Source organism: Chroicocephalus ridibundus, chromosome 3, assembly GCF_963924245.1.
Source record: "Chroicocephalus ridibundus chromosome 3, bChrRid1.1, whole genome shotgun sequence".
Lineage (NCBI taxonomy): Eukaryota > Metazoa > Chordata > Aves > Charadriiformes > Laridae > Chroicocephalus > Chroicocephalus ridibundus.
In genome coordinates this window covers 35,863,650-35,879,756 of record NC_086286.1, presented here as the reverse complement: position 1 = coordinate 35,879,756, position 16,107 = coordinate 35,863,650, and the positions used below count along the sequence as shown (strand labels likewise).

The 16,107-nt window shown below is 49.0% G+C and overlaps 1 protein-coding gene across 3 annotated transcripts in view; it reads right to left on the bottom strand.

The window, feature by feature from the left end:
* MDGA1 (MAM domain containing glycosylphosphatidylinositol anchor 1) overlaps positions 1–16,107 on the bottom strand; it is a 156,150-nt gene that overhangs the window by 125,488 nt on the left and 14,555 nt on the right. The window lies entirely within an intron of this gene.

Here is a 16,107-nt window from a genome sequence, read left to right as displayed (position 1 = left end):
TAAGCCTTCATAGAATGAAAAACTTCCCAAGCTAAGAGATTTAAAAAAAACATGTACGAAAAAAGGAAACCATCGGCAGTAGGCTTTGCCCTCCACCCTCTGTCCCACTTCATTTCTTAATGGTAAAGCAGGGTGGTAGGAGACAGTGGCATCTCCAGTCCACCGTAGACTGAGTGAAGCACTGGTCATAAACACTTGGAAAGTATCTTGCATTGACCTTGGAAAAAGGTCCAGAGGAAGCCAGTGACGGGTTTTCTGTCTTTAATACATACGGATCCAATTCCACCTTCCGCTGCAAAATTGTAACTTTCACCGCAGTCAATGGGAATTACACCTATTTAATAGACGGCAGAATTGATTTTGTGATCTCAGGTGTCTGGGCCTGCAAGATTTCCAGCCCACATAACTTTAGATAAAAATCCAGCAAACCCCAAGATAATGAAGTCTTTGAGATTCCACAAACACTGCCTCACTGAGCAAAGCTCAGAGGTGGCTGGAGCTCAACGCAATCACAAGCTTCTGCTAAATTACCTTGGGCCAGAAACATCACAGATCAGGACATTTCCAGCCAGGCTAGGGACTAATGTCACGAGAATTGCTACCTAAAGGATATTTTTATTGCTACTCCATTGCTCCTGGGCAAAATGCAAAGGGGATGATGTGTACACAGAGCCACAATTCCCATCTAAGAGTTGAGCCTAAGCTTCACATCAAGCTGTTTGACTTTACTCTGCAAGCTTTGCTTGTCACAGTGCAAACGCAACGATGTGTTTAAGGAGATCCTGTTACCAGACAGAAAGAGTGAGAAAGACAGCAGGAGCAGCTGTCACCTGCTGAGACGCGGCTTTGCAACTTAGTCGGTGTCACGTCGAGGACTGTGAAGTGCCTGACAGGAGCAAAGAGAGGTCATGGATATGTATTTCGCTAGTGGGTCTTGGCACCTTGATCGACGCACCCTTGGGAAATGGGAAGACTCCTCAGCTTTGCTCCCCTTTGTGCTCTCCTCACCGAGCTTCTGAGGCACAAGTCGAGGGCAAGAGGCTGCTGCCGGAGCCAGCGGGTGCCTGGCAGCTGGGGAGTTTGATGGAGAGGGCAGGACAAAGACCTGAGGCGTGAGGACAAGCACCTAGATCTTTTCTGCCACAACATTTAATGTTTTCTGTGGCAGGGGAAGCCTCACCACGCTGGAAGAGCTCATGAGACACCACCTGCTCCCCCAGCAGCAGCGGGGAGGAGAAACTGGAGCCACACCAAGCCACAGGCTGTGAGCTCAGTGGGGCTCACCTCACAGTGCCACCCCACAGCAATGCCTGCTCCAGACCTAAAGGATGCCCCAGAGTCCTAGAGATCAATTAAGAGTGTTCAAGCAAGATCTTGGCATGCAATTCCTGTTGCCCTGGCAGGACACAGCCTCGTCTCTCCTCCTCCCTCGGGAGCACTCAGGGAACGTTACTGCATTCAATTCAGCATGCCTTCTCCATTAACAGTAACTCAATACCAGTGGACCCTGAGGACCTGGGTGATACATTGCTCCTGCTGTGCAGAAATTACATTGTTTAGCAGGCACGCTAGCCACAAACTGCATCATTTTTGTTGGCTCTTGGCCATAGTGATGGTGGCCAACGAGGATGGGGAGCGGGCCTTCCTGATGGCACGCTGCTTATCTCTCGAAAGACAGAGAGCAGAAAGAGATGCTGTGGCACCTGGCCGTACCTGGAGAAAGGGAGGTGTGAGAAGAGGGAAACAGACACATCATCTCTCCTCTGTGCAGGGCAAGTGGTCAGACTGAAGGGATTCGGTTCACTGTTCTTCCTCCCAGCCTTACACAGGCCCCCCATTTGCAAAGGGAGAGATGCTCGTGGCCCTCCTGGCAGGCTGGTCAGCAGCTGCACAGCTCAGGAAACCAGGCGCGGAGAGATTAAAGGTTGTGACTGGGATGCTCTGGGAGTCAGGGGTTCAGTCCAGGAGCTCACGGCACTCATTTGCTCCCATACTGCTGTAGCAGTCTTCAGCAATGTATGGTGAGGAACAGCCTCTTTCATGCTCAGCCTTGCAATTTCCAGTCCAACAACCCCAGTCGCGTGTCTGCCAGCCTCCCACAAAGGGAATCACAGCGCAGCAAACACCGCGGCCCTCGGGGCCTGTTTTCTGTACGGTATCCAGCACGCGTTAGCACGGGCTGCCTGGTGCATCCCCACCCCATGGTAACCGCTCGCTACAACAGCTCGTGCCACACAACACCCCGAGAGCCTAGAAAGAGAGGTGCTACGAGACGGAGGGGTTTACTCCACTGCTGAGCAGCCCGATTTGCTGCTGGAGAGATACAGCCCCTGAGGAGTAACACAAGGGAGAGGAGCGATGAGCAGGCAGTAGGAGGTGGAGACAGAAAGCCGCCTTTGTGTTTATTAAAATAGTGTCCGCTGGTCACCTCCTTGGCAGCAGTGGCACTTATGCTGTAAAGCAGCGCCTTGAGGCGGAAGCCAGCGCTCCTGGAGTAACACCAGCACCCCTTTGAGAGGCACGGAGTGCAAACGCCTTGTCCCCGCAGGAGGCTGCGAGCGCATCCTTGCCGGTTGCCTCCACAAGCTGCAGGTCTTTCGCTTCCAAACTGCCCCAACACATGGAGGCCCTCCGCCTCCTGGAGTCCTGTCTCACACCCCCACAGCTCTGCAGCCCCTGCTGCCTGCCAGGAAAGGCTGCAGTTTCGCACTGTCTGAAACACACGGGTGGCTGGGAGGAAGGAAACAGGGGAAGGGGCAGCTGGAGATGCAGGACACTTGCTGCAGCTCGACATGTGGCATGGCCAGCCCAGCCATGAAAACCAGGTGGGGAGGCCATGCCCCACAGCAGCTGCCAGCACTGCCCTCCCCTTATCCCAGTGATGCGCATTGCAATAGGCTGGATCCTTCAACAGGGAAGGCACAAGGTCTCCCACATAACTTCTTCAACAACAGGTTTCACGCTACTAAACACGCGACCTGCAATAGACTCCTAGTCATCGCTTGAGCCAAATTGCTCGAAGTAGAGGTCGATCCTTGCACGTTAGCATTTACTGCTTCTCCCTTTGCATCCTCCCTCCTTCCTCGTAAAACCAAACACGTGTCAGCTGTTTCATGGTCTGCATCACCCAGATCAGTCCGTTTGCCAGAGAAATGCATCCACATGGGGGCAGAGCCCAGCAGCAGTTTAATGGTGTGTTGCAGTACCAAACACCACTTGAGTAGGGCAGGAGAAGGAGGAACATTAAACGTGATCTCACATCAGACATTAAAATCCTTCTGCAGTCATAAAAAAAAAGCCTAGAACAGAACATAAACCCACGGTGGTTTTTTGGTTTTGTTTTTGGTTTGTTTTTTTTTTCTTCAAATCTCTAGGTAACCAGGCAAGCCAAAAGACTAGTGCAACACTGGATATTCACACCAGCACAGTAAGCAAGACAGCAGTTCACCATTCACCTCCCATTGATGCTACCAAAGCACTGGGAGATGCTCCCATCTGTTCCCAAATCAGGGATTTCCTGCTGTACCCTGTACTCTTGCCCCGCAGCACTGCATAGGATGCTCACAGCTCTACTTCACGCAGCTGAGAAAAGGCAGGGTAAACAAACAAAAAAAAACCAACAAAGCTAATGGCAAAGGGCTCAGAGTGCCCTTGCGTATGTACCGGTGGCAGTAGTGCTGCTGGGCAGACACTGTTACGCTGGTTCCCACATAAAATGCATGAGTTAGAGACCCAGGGAAGGCAGCTTTTCAGTAGATATAAGGGACAGCTGGTGTCTCAGTGGTTGAGGAGCATGGGAAGCAGCGGGGACTTTCAGCCCAGATGCAGCCCCATCCTAAGCTCATGGGTGTGAGAGTGCTCTGGCCTCCGGAGGTCACCAGAACCAGCCAAGTCTGTAAATGGCTTTCCCAGGGCACCATGACAAGAAACTCCAGGTTCATCTGGCTGGAGACACGCACGCTGCTTTCCTTCCTCCAACACCTTCCTGCCTAATGCTGCTGGCTGCCAAGCCCAAATGAGGCAGGAAAATAAGGGGATTTGTTCTGATGAAAGTTAGAAAAAAAGAAATAACTCGCTCCACTTGCTCGGAGAGAATTAAGGTTACTCTCAGAGAATAAACATCAGGGAGCAGCATCAGACCTGCCTGGGGAAAAGCAAGACTCTGCTCACTTGGGGGATGGTATTTTGTTCAAAGACCAAAGAGCAGTTAGATACGGAGCACAGAACTGAGTTTTTAAAACAGGAATGGATGTGGTATAAGGAGCAAGTTTCAACTTGTAGCGTGATAATTGTCTTGGGGTTTCTTAGATTGCATTTCTCAAACTTTTTCTTCCCCCGACCCCACCAGTCCCTTCCAGAACTGAATCATGCCTCTTCTGCAGATAGAAGGCTGGTGAGAAAGCAGAAACCTTCTGAAGCTGGGAGCCCAAAAGCTTCAGTTCCTTGCAATGTGCAGTGGCCAGAGAGACAGCTTTGAACCCACCACAGCTGTCTGGACTAGAGCCCATCTGCCTGGCAAATCTGTTCCCCTCAGTCCCGTCTGCTCCTCACACAAACTCGCCCTTAGCTCACGGGGAGAGAATGGAAAAATCCCCATCACTGCGCGTCCCTGGCTTGCTGGAAGCCAGTATTTCAGCCACGCTACACACTGCAGATGACGACAATACACACCTTCCCTGAGCTGACTCCAATTTACCACTACATTTGATGGGAACCTATGGTCTCAGGCCTGAAATGTAAACCTCTGCTCACCCCAAGGAGAGCTGCCAGGTCCAGCAGCGAGGGCTGGCGGAGGGAGCCGATCCCTCTGGTGTCATGGCATCAGCCCCAGATGAGGAGGAGATGCAGCCCCTGAAGCCCACCCATGCAGAGAGGCTTGTGCAGCATGAGATTCCGAGCTGGAAGAGACTTTGAGTCAAGCGGTGCCCTCCCCTCCTGAGTCACACCAGGACCCCAGCAACGTGGGCAGGCAAGCACATAAATAGGCAGATGTGAGTGGAGCCTGCAAGGAAGGCTTCCTCTAGCACTTCAGGGGAACTAACCCTGCCAGTGGTGTTACCTCATAAAATAAAACACACCATATAAGACATTAAGAAACACCCCACAAGAATACATATCTAAAGAGATGGTGGAGGGAAGCAGGTGCTGTTTTCCATAGTCCTGAATCAGACGGAGCCCGATACGCTTTCTAGGAGAAACAAGATGAATCAGTCTTGCACAACAGCAGGGACACCAAGAAGCTGTTATTCTGGGGACCCGTCACAGACTCTGCTGCGCATCCCAGGGACACACTAGGTTTCTATAGATACCTTGTGCACTTCCCCAGCAGCCATTTCCAAGCCATACTCCACAATATACGCTACAAAACTTTAAATGTCAACTGGAGGAAATAGCTTGCCTCAGTCCTTATGATAACTTGTGAACACTATGCATCCCTCCGTATCCTCCCTTCCTTGGGCACGGGAGAGTCAACTCACAGCATTTTCTCCCTACAACCAAAGCAAAGCAGCCCCTGACAACCTTTTCGTGTGGTCCTACCCCAGCAATCTTCTCCTGCCAGGCTGCCGCTTGTTGCTGTGCACAGCATCCTCCATGGGGGCAAGCACACAACTCAGTACCAGCTTGGCTCCATCTCCCCAGCACAGTAGTTTGCTTTCTTTGCTGCGGGAACCAACGCTGCAGAGGACAGGCAAAGTGTTAAAGACAACAGAAACGGTTCAGTTCCCTCCTACGGCCTGAGCCACAGCCCAGGAGGAGGGAGACAGTGAAATGAAAGGGCAACATATCCAAAGCAATGCCAAGGACCCGCAGCTTGACAACTCTGTTTCATGATTCATTCTTCTTCCTGCTGAAGCCCTGGGAACCGGTCACACTTAGGGCAGGGATTGGACCAATTAGCTGGCCTGAAAGGCTTAAGATCCTGCACCTGATAGGAGCCAATCACTGGTGCATGTCAAGCAAGCGGCACCTTGGACTGCAATTGTCCCCCTGTAGCCCGAGTTGCTCAGAAAGCCTGGCACAGCACTTGCTCTGCCTGTTGTCCAGGAAGCCATGCTACAAGCTGGAGGAACCGGGCTGTTCTTCCCTTGGGAATGTAGCCGGCAGCCCTCCCGGAGCAGCCGGCACCCTTGCCAGCTGGGCAGAGGAGCCTGCCCTCTGCCAGCCCTCCCTCCAGCACCCTAACAAGCCTTCCGCTGACTATAAACGCAGAAACAGCATGCTCCACAGCCCCGGTACTGTCAAATACTCCCCTAAATATTACAAAACACTGCTGTCATTGTCCCCATACACCTCATGCCATCGACTGCAGGGACCTCTGCTTGACTGCTTTAAAAGTCTCATAAACTCTCCCACTCTTTCTCAAACCTGGAGTTACTGCTCTCCCTGCAACCGAGGCTGGTTCCCTGAAAGTTACGGCCAAGCCAAAAATAAACTTGTGGTTTAAAAATTGCACAGATTTAAGATGCTTATTTATTTCTGCCTTCCTACCTGCCCTCCCCATAAGTGTTTCTGTGACCATCACTAAATTAAAGCAAGTACAACAAGGCTGAGGAGCATTTCAGCCAATTTTAAAAGCTAAAAACAGCATAAAGAGAATAGACTCATCCTATTACCCCCCCTACTCTTACCCTTTGCTTTTATAGAAAGGAAGGTTTTCTTCTCTTTCCCTCTTTACTTAAAGGATTTTTCCACCTTAGGTTCTCATATTTGGGCAAGTAATGGAAAACAGGCAGTGTGGTTTCACCAGTTAATGTGGAAACCCAATATAGACTTAAGGATCAGGAGCTTGGTCAGCTGAAGTTTACAGGTCTTCTCCAGTTCTTACATATTTCAGGATGATTTATTTCGAGATACAGCACTGACTTTTCTAGCCTTCTCAGAGGCAGAGTGCATGCTCTGATGCATAAACAAGGGCTTTCCAAATCACGTCACCTTCTCTAACCATGACTTTACAACTGCCTTGTTACCGAGATAGATGGGATAAACCCCCAAACCTGGAGGTCTCAAGGCTGGCACGGGGACCAGCAGGAAGCAGCTGGCATCAGACCTGCTGGTGATCCAACAAACACTGCAAACCACGAGCCTTACTAACCTTGTCACGTTTTTTCACTATTATTGAGATTTCCGGCAGCTCTCGATAGCTAGAGCAACTGGATTTAAAGGGTGCTGAGGCTATTTCCTCACGTGGATTACCGCTGAAGCAATAACACAACCAGCAGCCAACTGGGAGGAGTGAGAAGGGGAGCCCCACGTCCTTACGGCAGCCTCAGCACAGCTTTGGGTGGAAGCTTGTTGTTATCAGGCGACTTCTGGCAGACCCCAGGAAAGCGCTGGGATACAGCGGCTCCTGTAGCAGGCTCTTAACTCAAGAAGCAGCACCCACACTGGCCTTTTCCAGCAGGAACAATCACGATCAAACCAGTGGTGTGCCCAGTTGGTCCAGGCTGAAGCCCACCGGTGGAAAGAGCTGGTGAGCCATCCTCAAAGGAAATCTGTTCTTCAGCCAGTACTGGCAGCACATGGAGGGAAGGTGTAGGCAGGAGGCAGAGACCACCTTTGTCCTCTCTCCCCAGCTTTTTAATAGACTTTTTAAAAGAGGTTCAACCCTCTCCTGCAAGCCTTGCCCTTCAGGGCAGGCAGATGTATGTGGACTCAACTGCAGTAAAGAGGACTTCAGACTCCAGGACTGCTGCCAGGCTGGTGCCTTATACCTCAGCATGAAAATGCAATAGGATATAGGGGAGTATACGTGTGCAAATGCCTATGCCCTAATGGCACAACTGCTCCCAGGAGAGGGACCTCCTCTCCTCCCTGGGGCAGCTTTGACATGGCAGGTCTGGGCCTCCTCCCTGCCAAGGCAATGCAAAGGGCTGCCCCATTCCCCTTAGCGCGCGAGCCTGCCGCAGTGCCCAGATAACCCGAAGAGACAGATGGAGGGTGCCCAGCTCAGAGTTTAATCAGGGTTTGTTTGGGTTTTTTTCCAGCCAGTTACCTGGCTCAAGCTTGATTCCCACTTGAGAAGCACCACCCCGCAAAACCCCACGATGGCCCCCCCCCTGAACACTGTGCAAATTGGAATACAAATCAGAGGAAAAAGCTTTCCTCTGTTTGAACAAATTGCTATAGATTCACCCCCGTCTCAGGTCAGAGCCCCCGATGGGAAATATTTTCACTGGCTGACTGCTAATAGACTCTGGAGCAGCCACTGGATCAATACCCGAATAAGAAAATTAGCTAAAGCGCACAATCTGATTTTGCCTTGTTTTGAATTACAGCAGGTTTGTGTTTATTTCACTCCCTTTTCCCTCCTTCCCTCTCTAGCATGCTTCCCCCGTCCTTGCTCCCTGGTTACCTATCTATCAAATCTAGTCAGATTTGTGGGAATATAATAAAGTACGTGCAGGAAGATGTAATGCCTTTTGAAAAATGTTTACATGCATTAATATTTCCTAGAGAAACTGCAGCACTGCCACTCCCTCACAGGAGATGGCTCGAGAGCAACAGTGAGATTTTCACACACACCCTCCCTCAAAAAAAGCTGTACGCAAACAACACAAAAAAAATCTGCAAGGCAGGAATGGGGACTGGCTGCACGCTCCCTCTCAGAAAACCCAAGAGGTCAGTAGCAAGGTTTCAACCTTGGGAATTAAAAAAAAATTTTTATATATATATATAAAAAAAGCAGCTCAGTCCTTTCATTCGATACTGGTAGCAATGGAGATGTGCAACTACACCTGGGCCAGATTTCAGATGCACAGAGGGTGAGACAGACACTAGAAGTCATCCCATTCTTTGAAAGACTTCACCAGCAAGGGAACAAGCAAAGTTGATGCCTTTCACAGCAATTCAGCGCTGTGTTTCTGGCAGCTGAACACAACGACCTTCCTAACTTCCCAATCCCTTCTTGCTAGTTCAGAGCCTATTTCATTTTAATCTGGAAATGGCCCTACAAGAGGGGGAGAGACAGAGGAAAAGAACACAGATACTAAGCACATTAAAAAAAAAAAAGCTACTAAACCAACTGTTCAGATAGGGCATATTGCCCAGATAAAATTCAGTGGGAGTAAAATAATTCCTTCTACTTCCTACCCCAGCATCCCGCTCTCCATGCCACCTACAATTGTGTCAAATGAAGAGAGAAAGCGAGACTCAATCTTCAGCTTCCTGCTCCAGCACATCACGCTGTGAAGCAAAGCCACCGACCGGGCGCCTATGGAGAACTCGAAGCGTAAAGAAACCCCAGAGCATTCAACGTGAGATGAGGTCCCCCTGTCACATTAGCACACCGCAAGTGGCTTCGAACTAAAGAGGCTGAGCGGGACCTGACATCTCCTTTACAAAGCTTCCCTGAGAATCTGCACATCTTTCTTCCTACCCGGTCATTTACTGCTACGCACCGGGGACACGACCCTCTTCTCTTGACATGGCAGACAGCACACAGGGCACCTACTGGACACTCCCTGATTTCTCATCAAGCAAACTGACCAGGTATCCCAAGAGAGATCCTGCAAAATGCATCTGTATGCATGTAATACATATACATGCACACACATCCACATGTGTGTATACATATATGTAACACACACAAAGATTTTAGTCCCTGTGCTTTGTGGTCATTGGGTTTATTACCCTGTTCCACCATCTCTAACCCCACGTTGGTTTAACCTTTACGTTACACTCACAGAAGAATACTAACTATAAGTATTACCAGAGATTATGCAGCACATAATGGAAGAGTGTACAAATGCCTACCAGTGCATCTTCAGCTTCTCTGCTTGCCTGTGGCAGGCTACACCAGGAGTCTGCTAATTACAGCAGTGTTTATCAAAGAACTTTAAAGATGGGGATAGACCCCACAGCAGCCCTTTCCACAAATACCTTGTAGCAAGGACCATCTCATCGGAAGAAACCAGGAGAGACGTTTTCTTCGGAAACTGGTACTTACTGGATCAAGTCTTGTGGGAGACCATCAAAATGATCAGGTAGCTGGAACATACAGTGTATGAAGAAAGGCTAAGAAAAGTTTAGGTGGTTTAGTTTGTTGTTTTGGTTGGTTGTTTTTCCCCAAGCCTTGAAAAAAAAAAAAAGGGAGATCCTATTGCTATTACCTAATTAAGAGGGAGCAGGGGAGAGGGAAGATGGACACAGAGTCAGACTCTCCTCAGACGTGCATGGTGAAAAGAAGGGCAAAAGCCACCAGATGCATACCAGGAAATCCCCATTGGCCATATAGGAAAAAATTATTTGCCCTGAAGGTAGTCAAACACCAGTAGAGGGGCCCAGAGAGCTCATGGACCTTCCATCCTTAGAGATGCTCAAAATTCAACTGGATGAGTTCCTTAGCAACCTGCCTTAACTTCAAAGTTGGCTCTAACATCAAACTAGCCGTTCTTTGAGTAGAGGGCTGGACCAGAGGACTTCCAGAGGTCCCTTCCAACCTCAGTTATTCCATGAGGAAACCAAGGCAAGAACGTGCTAGATCGGCACCACCTAGATGAGAGGGTGCCTTTTATTTATGGACAAGGTGGCTCTGTGCCCTTGCCTCCCCCAGTGGGGAAGAGAGGCCATACCACTTTAAAAATACACACCCCTGCCCCCACCCTTGACTTAAGCTAACAGGTTTCAATTTGGAGATGTAGGAGCAAGGTAAATTACCAAAACCACCAACAAGGACTGTCATGGACAACAGACTTCTTAATAATGTATTTTTCTTTGGGGTTTTATTTGTTTTGGGTTGTTTGGGTTTTTTTCTTTGCATTTGTGGTTTTTTTGTTTGCTTGGTTTAAGATTTGTTCCATTATTGGAGATGTTGACAAAGATGAACAAGGTTTTTTATGGTTTAGGGCCTCTAAACCAGGCTGCAGTCCCGGCAGTAGACTGAATCCTCAATTACAATTACTTTGGTGCAGATTTAAACCTCTGGGCCTTACTTTCTCCCAGAAAAAGGGTACAAGGAATGGAAAGATGCCACAGAGTAGATGCAAGCTCAGTCCCAAGGAAACAGAACAGTAGGGTTTGTTTTTCCTTTAAAAACAAACATAGATTTCCCTCTCCCCTCCGTATACAGCGGTGATTTTCACCATTATGAAGTTACTGTACTGTTTCACCCCTTGAGGGCCATAAAACCCAGAAAGAGCTTCTGGGAAGGTGGCCACAGAGCTCCCAAAACAGTGCAAAATGTCACAGCTTTCCCCAGGCAGGGATTCCAGGGGATTCTAGCAAATTACCAGAGAGAACAAAGCAGTTTTCCCTAAATGGATGAATCATGCCTTTGCTGTAGTGCCTACAACTGTACTGCTCACCTAAGGCACCTCACTGTGGGCATGCATGCTCCTGGGGGAGAGCCACCAAATACTGGAGAGGATGACTAGACCAGCTATGAAAGGGGAAGAGTCACACTCCTGAGAGACTGGAAGGAAAGAAAGAAAGGTCACTCTACACTTTAAGTAGATGAGGGCTTCACGCAAATCTTTTCTTCAGTAAAAAGGACTGCACTTATCTCTATTCAACCCGACCACCCCCAGGAGCTGCAGAAGCACTGCAGTTTTGCACTTATTACTCATGAGTTACTCGAGAAACAAAACAACACTGACCCGGCAGCGATGCACATTACGAGCACATCAGTATCATGAGGAAACAGCTTCCTCTCTCCACTCTGGGAAGTTTAGTGTCTGAAGGTTGTTGTGTCCTGGAACACGGCAAAGTTGAGTTTTGGCTTCATCTCAGCATCAGCACTAGGGGGACAGGCAGCCTGGCCCAACTGCTGCCCCCCCCGCCGCCCCGAGGATGGGCAGTGCTCCAGGAGACACACCAACTCCAGAAGCACTCAAGCGCGGACAGACCTAGAGCCAGCACTTCTCCCTGGAGGGTGGACAAGTAATCTGGGAATGTATCTGCCCAAGAAAGAGGCAATAAATAAAAAAAAATAAAGGCAAAGACAACAATAATGCCTGTCTTAGGAATATCATGGACTGAATTCATGGGTGTAAATCTACCCATTTAGTTGGCCAAAGAAGACGGTGAGGCTGGCAAGATGTCTCTAGGAAGAAAAGTAGAGTGAGGGAGCACTGGGAATCCGAAAAGCTACTTGAGAGGAGAAAAAAACAGTTCAACATAAGTTTGCTCTCTCTCTCTCTTGCTCTAAAACAGAAGGAGCAATGACAGTTCACACCAGCAGAGTAAATACAAGAGCAGAGATTGTTAGTGTGGCTATAGAAGCAGCCCTGGAAGACTGCAGCCCGGCCTCGGTTCACATCTGGTCTCACACACAGTCCCCCAGAGACCCAGGAGCTGGCCCTTGAACCCAAACTCCCAGTCCCGCAATGACCACCAGGCTAGGTTCTCACCCCAGTGAGATGACACATTTAACGTCAAATACGTATGAATAACTCCAAAATTATTAACAGGAATGAAAGGAAAGAGATGGACACAGCGGCGAAGTCCATCTGCTCTGGAGTAGTTAGCAGAGCAAATGTATGAGGTTTAATAAGGCCAAGTGTCGGGTCCTGCATTTCGATCACAACAACCCCAAGCAACGCTACAGGCTTGGGGCAGAGTGGCTGGAAAGCTGCGCAGCAGAAAAGGACCTGGGGGTGCTGGTGGACGGCCAGCTTAACGTGAGCCAGCAGTGTGCCCAGGTGGCCAAGAAGGCCAACAGCATCCTGGCTTGTATCAGGAATAGCGTGGCCAGCAGGAGCAAGGAAGTGATGGTGCCTCTGTACTCGGCACTGGTGAGGCCTCACCTTGAGTACCGTGTTCAGTTCTGGGCCCCTCTGTACAAGAGGGACATTGAAGTGCTGGAGTGTGTCCAGAGGAGAGCTACCAGGCTGGTGAGGGGTTTGGAGACCAGGGCATATGAGGAGAGGCTGAAGGAGCTGGGCATGTTTAGCTTGGAGAAGAGGAGGCTGAGGGGAGACCTCATTGCCCTCTACAACTACCTGAAAGGAGGTTGTAGGGAGGTGGGTGTTGGCCTCTTCTCCCAAGTGAATAATGACAGGACCAAAGGAAATGGTCTGAAGCTGCGGCAGGGGAGGTTTAGATTAGATATTAGGAAGAATTACTTTACTGACAGAGTGGTCAGGCACTGGAACAGCCTGCCCAGGGAGGTGGTTGAGTCACCATCCCTAGAGGTGTTTAAGAAACGTCTAGATGTGGCACTTCAGGGCATGCTCTAGTGGCAGAGATTGTAGGTTGTCTGGTTGGACTCGATGATCTTAAGGGTCCTTTCCAACCATGAAGATTCTGTGAAACACGTTATTATGGTCCTTCTCAAGTACAATATAATCTGGCTACATTTGACGGAAAGAGCCTAGATTCATAGCAACTTCGGAGGCCTGTATGCACCCACACAGCTTGCCCAGCATAAAAGTTATTCAGAAAATGAAGACCAAAGCAGCAGAGGCAGGGTGAGGGCCTACAGCACTGCTCAGACCCTTATGCCTCCCAAACAGAGAGTATGTGAGCCACCACAAACCAGCCATAAACCCAGGAGAAGGACAGAAAGTTGTCATGCAAGGCACTACCTGGGGGACCACCTCTTGGTTGCAAGGGCAGCCCCCCCCGCCCTCAGCTGCCATATGCCACCGGTCCGTATCTAACTCATTAAAAGTCAACCCTTCAGATTAAGATCAGGAGAGTCAAGTTGCAAACAATCAACCCTGCCAAACGGAGGTCGGTTACAAGCGCAGCTGGTCAAGCCACACACACCACCACCACGAGGTAGACCGATACCCCAGGAAGGGAGAAGGACACAGGTAAAGCACTCCGCTCTGCCGAGCTCTCCGGTCACCATTCCTTCTGCGGGGGCTGAAGATACTCTGCGCTTCAGAAGTGTTCACTCAAAAGCTTTGTGGAAGAGGGTCAGGAAAATGCCCCTCACCAGCACCATGCCTGCTACTTAATCTTATTCACACAAAAAGATCAAACCAAGCTTCCAGCTGCTGTTTGCCTTCAGTGCTATAACTCAGTATAAAGGTATCGCTGGCAGCATTTCAATGCCACTTGGTTTTCCCTTGCTGCTGCTTCAGCGGTAGGAATTGCCGTTGTATTTGGATATTTGCATGCGGGGAAGCAGCGGAAAAGGGCTTTCTTCAGTTTCAGACCTCTTGCAGGATTTTGTTTGCATACTCATTTTATGTGCAAAAGCATACAGTTAGACTTTCTTTGCAAAGACCTCTCTCGCAGAGCCAATATGTGTATTTAAACTAAGTGATAATGTATCCCTTTAATACAGCTTTTATTGTTCAAACAAATATTATTTTAAGCAAAGTGAATTCAGCAAGGATTCTGAAGGTGAAACAACAGGAACCAGGGGAAGAGAGAAGGCAGAGGGGAAGGCAGTGGGGACAATGGAACAAAGACCCCCCACCACCTGGCCCTTATCTCCAAAGCCGAGTGAGATCCTGAACACTTGCTCTATTTATGTCCCTTCCTCCTAGCTGTACTTTTTAAGGCCACCAGAAAAGTTAGGGAACAAAGCAGGTGACAAAGGCAAGGAGAAAAGATTTCAATCGGTGTAATGCAATTAAGCAATGGGAAGGAAAAATTCCTCTTATCCCAACACAACAATCCTGCAGGAAACCAAAGGATGGAGGAAAAAAAAACAAACCAAACCCAAACAACGCATGCCAGCTACCTCCAATTCACTTTAAGGCAGCAAGTCACGAGAGTGACAGGCCTGCAGTCTCTAGAAAAGGATGCTCAAATAATATCACATATCAGTGAAAACAGTCAAAACCTTTTGTGGTAGGAAAGATTGATTTTCTCCCCATTATTCCACACTAACCAACAAAAGTATGACTTGCTGAGAGTTGAGCTATAGTTCAAGTATAACATGAATTATCCCATTCTGGAATAATCACAAGCATAATCCAAGTCCTTCAGAGTAGTGGGGTTTTGAAACCAAGGCGCCCAGACACTTTCCAAGCACAGAGAAATAAGGATTCCCCCAACAGAAGCCACCGTCTCAGAGATTAGATCCAGCAAACCCTGACTACAGAGCTTGGTCTCTCCGGCAGCGTGTTACCTAGCCAGCCCGAGTCCTGAGGCACTGCACTCTGGTTGTACAACGCAAGCATCCTATTGCTTTATGAAGAAGGTTCACATTTGAGGATTTTCTGTGCTTTGATGACAGATCTGCTGCCGGGTTCTCCAACAGCAGCTCAGAGGTTGCCCAGGAGAGCGGCAGCAGCTCAGTGACCACAGCAACCAGCCGTCAATGAAAAGATGCTCACCAATGCATCGATGTGGAAACTGCCACAAAACTGGAAAAGACTAGAGTCAAAATTTAATCATGATGGGAGGGGAAAACAAACAAACAACTGATGTCCGCGAAAACCTGTAAACTACTGAGACAGGACAAAAAAAAAGAGGTTGCCTATCTATGCCCTCCCTTCACATCCAGACGGAAACACCCCCTTGTAATCACCAGCTTCATTTTCAAAATGTCTATATGAGGCAGACAAATGGCACCACCTTCAATTTGCACAAGCAGAAGACTAGGAGAAACTAACAAACTTGGCTTCCTTTTTTTTTTTTAATAAAAAAAACCCATATTTGGCTGGCACTGAAGTCTTTAAAAAAAAAGTCATAAAGAAAGACTGACAGCTACAGGATCCAAGCCATTACGTTCAGCATTTCAGGCCAGCATTTTTACCAAAGCAACAGCTCATCTGGATTTAACTCCCTTGCCTTAGAATTAAAACACTATCTACATGAGTAGCACAGCCGAGCCAGAAATTGTAGCCAGGAAAGCGAATCCTCTAAGATTCCCCACCACCCTGCTTTTAACTTCTGTTTTCACAGAGGATCTGAAGAAACAGAACCATTCCTCCCAGCCAGACAGTAGAATCACAGAACGGTTTGGGTTGGAAGGGACCTTAAAGATGAGCTAGTTCCAACCCCCCTGCCATGGGCAGGGACACCTCCCACTAGACCAGGCTGCTCAAAGCCCCATCCAGCCTGGCCTTGAACACTTCCAGGGATGGGGCAGCCACAGCTTCCCTGGGCAACCTGTTCCAGTGACTCACCACCCAGTAGCGGAGGCTGGAGTCAGAGTTTGGCCAGCAGCTTTTGGTGGTGGATCACGGGCACAGCGGCCACCTGCTC